This window comes from Bos taurus, chromosome 13, assembly GCF_002263795.3.
Source record: "Bos taurus isolate L1 Dominette 01449 registration number 42190680 breed Hereford chromosome 13, ARS-UCD2.0, whole genome shotgun sequence".
Lineage (NCBI taxonomy): Eukaryota > Metazoa > Chordata > Mammalia > Artiodactyla > Bovidae > Bos > Bos taurus.
In genome coordinates, this window is record NC_037340.1 from 43,240,540 (window position 1) to 43,244,180 (window position 3,641).

A 3,641-nucleotide genomic window follows, 5' to 3' on the forward strand; every position below is an offset into this window, starting at 1 on the left:
TCTATTATCTTGTGAGTTTCCCAAGGTCAAGGACTGTGCCCTGTTTAATCGAGGACTTTTATCCCAAAGACTAGAACTAAGGAGATGAAGCTGACTGAAGGAGGATGAGCTGTTAGAAGGAGCACACCATTTTGGGGGACCAACTTTGACCAACAGGGACCAGGATCAGAGTGACATAAGCCTTGTGGAGGAGGGCAGACCGTGGTGGGAAATGTCAAGATTCCCTGCATGTTGAGTGCGCCTTCTCCTTCCCATCCTAGAGCTTCTCCTATCCATCACTTTTTTTGTTCAAACCTTGGAGGGTTTTTTGTTTTCTTTTAAACTTTTATTAATTTGTTTTTTAATTGAAGGATAATTGCTTTACAGAATTTTGTTGTTTTCTATTAAACCTCAACATGAATCAGCCATATATGTATGTGAAGTTGCTCGGTCATGTCTGACTCTTTGCGACTCCATGGGCTGTAGCCCACCAGGCTCCTCCGTCCATGGGATTTTCCAGGCAAGAATACTGGAGTGGGTTGCCATTTCCTTCTCCAGGAGATCTTCCCAACCCAGGGATTGAACCTGGGTCTCCTGCATTGTAGACAGATGCTTTACCATCTGAGCCACCAGGGAGTGTGCATATGTCCCCTCCCTTTTGAAACTCTCTCCCATCTCCCTTCCCATCCCACTCCTCTAGGTTGATACAGAGTCCCTGTTTGAGTTCCCTGAGACATACAACAAGTAAACCTTGGAGGGCTTTCAGCTTGGTAATTACCACAGAGGTTATTCCCTTTCAAAACTAGAGGAGCTTGGCAGATTGTCCATGAAAACTATGCTTTTCACCACAATGCAGCCAAACTCCTCCAGCCATAGTGGAAGGAAATTTTCGACCTTCTTGGTGTGAAAATGAGGAAGGAGGTGATTGTTGGGAGTGAGGACAGCAAAAAGCAAAATCTGTGGGGGACCCACCGTTCCATCTTTGAGGAGACATTGCGCAGAATTCATCTGATCAAATTTTGTTCTTGGGAACAGGTGAGGTTTTGTTATCCTTATTTTACTGAAGATGTACCTGGGCCCAAGGTTAAGAGGTTAAATCATTTGCCCAATGGCTAGTAAGAACCCAAACCTTATGACTTTGAAGGCAAGATTCATTTTCTCAAACTCTCAGAAGCTACTTGAGCAATAAAGAGATCACTTGAGGTTCCTTCGAGGAGTGAGTCATCGTCTCCACTGTTTCACACTGACGTAAATGCCTTTCTTTTCTGGGCTCTGGGATAATCAGAAATCATCTTAGACGTAGACACATCACATTGTTAGGGCTAAAGGCAGGGGGATGTGGACTGTCACCCCCACCTCCAGGGGTAAAGCCATTTCCTGCCATCCCAATACCCTTCCACAGGAAGGCATTCTATAGAACAGTGCTCTAGAGAAATGACATCCTTTTCTGAAAGTTCAGTATCTTTTAACTTTGCTGAATACTCACTAATTCTATTTCTTTTTGTTACAAACTCAACAGCAAACTCATTAGTAGCTTATTAGCCAGGGCTGTTGAAGCTGAGCTGATGCGGTTAAGGAAAATTAGTTTCTGAAGTTCGGTCAGTGCCGGAAGTGATCCTTGTTGGGGCTAATGAGAGCTTGATGAATGCCACAGCACATTGACAAATGCCGCCAATCAGAGACAATAAGACCATTAATGAATTTCAATAATTCCAACAAAAAGGTCACACATTAGTCAGGGATAGGATGAACAGAAGGAGGATGTGGGAGTCAGAGAGTAATCCCAACAAAGTTCAATAAATTTGCCAAGTTTTGGAAAGGAAACGAAGTGATGCTGAAGCCAACACTTCTGGGCGATGGTAAATACAGTAAAGAAATCCTGATGCTAAATGTTAGAGAGGTACGTTAATTCTTGATAACTTTATGACTTTGATAGAAATGATTGGTAAGCTTGGATTCACAGGGAAAGGGAAGAAAGGGGAAAATTTCCACTTGTAAATCTCTTAACTCTATCCTTAGCCATTGACACTCTAATGCAATTCTTGTTATAATTCTATGAGACAATTAAGGCATTTCAGTCTAGGGTGGCTTTGTGTGTTATTTAGTTCAGTTCAGTCGCTCAGTTGTGTCCGACTCTTTGCAATCCCATGAACTGCAGCACGCTAGGCCTCCCTGTTCATCACCAACTCCCGGAGTTCACCCAAACCCATGTCCATTGAGTTGGTGATGCCATCCAACCATCTCATCCTCTGTCATCCCCTTCTCCTCCTGCCCTCAATCTTTACCAGCATCAGGTTCTTTTCAAATGAGTCAGCTTTTCACATCAGATGGCCAAAGGATTGGAGTTTCAGCTTCAACATCAGTCCTACCAATGAACACCCAGGACTGATCTCCTTTAGGATGAACTGGTTGGATCTCCTTACAGTCTAAGGGACTCTCAAGTGTCTTCTCCAACACCATAGTTCAAAAGCATCAATTCTTCGGCACTCAGCTTTCTTTATAGTCCAACTCTCACATCCATACATGACCACTGGAAAAACCATAGCCTTGATGAGACAGACCTTTGTTGACAGAGTAATGTCTCTGCTTTTTAATATGCTGTCTAGGTTGGTCACAGCTTTCCTTCCAAGGAGTAAATGTCTTTTAATTTTATGGCTGCAATCACCATCTGCAGTGATTTTTGGAGCCCCCCAAAATAAAGTCTGTCACTGTTTCCCCTGTTTCCCCATCTATTTCCCATGAAGTGATGGGACCGGATGCCATGATCTTAGTGTTACTTAGAGGCAGCACAATGATGGATGACTAGGTGACTGTGCCATCTCCGAAGGCTGCCCTCAGCCTCCAGTTTGAATGTTGTAAAATTAGATCCATGAACCTATACAACAAGGGACTTTGGTTCAGTTAGACCCCAAATAATAAGAAGCCTCCCTGTCACAGGCACCCCACTTTATAAATACCTGCACTTCCATCTTACTTAAGTCCTTTGGACTGAAAGGAGATCAAACCAGTCAATCCTAAAGGAAGTCAACCCTGAATTTCATTGGAAGGACTCATGCTGAAGCTGAAGCTCCAATACTTTGACCACCTGACATAAAGATCCAATTCATTGGAAAAGACCCTGTTGCTGGGAAAGATTGAGGGTAGGGGAGAAGGGGATGACAGAAGATGAGGCAGATGAATGGCATCTTTGACTCAATGGACATGAGTTTGAGCAAGCTCTGGGAGATAGCGAAGGACAGAGGACCCTGGTGTGTTGCAGTCCATGGGGTTGCAAAGAGACGGACATGACACAACTTAGCGACTGAACAACAACCACCATCTTGCCTGAGGAGGTCATTTCTTCTCTTTAGGCTGATGAATTCCTTTGGAAAACTTCAAAGGCAGAATCTGTGAGGCGGAAGCATTAAAAATACTTATTTTTTATTTAAATTTACATAGAGTAGAATTGACACATTTGTGTGGGTGTGATGTTTCAGCTTTGCTTGCCAAGTAGCAAAACTTCCATTGTATTTCACAAAACAAAAGACCCTTGCAGGCAACCTATCAGACAAAACAACTACTGCTAGGAAAAACTTGCATGCCTGGTGAGGAGTATCACTCAAGTCCAGAGCAAAAGCCTCTGCCGGATAGCAGACATGATAGACAATCTGTCTGTACATGCA

The 3,641-nt window shown here is 43.4% G+C and overlaps 1 non-coding gene across 1 annotated transcript; it reads right to left on the minus strand.

The window, feature by feature from the left end:
• Positions 1-543: 543 nt before the first annotated feature.
• TRNAC-ACA (transfer RNA cysteine (anticodon ACA)) lies at positions 544-615 on the minus strand. The gene has a single exon. It is a non-coding gene; the product is annotated as a tRNA-Cys (tRNA).
• Positions 616-3,641: the final 3,026 nt, after the last annotated feature.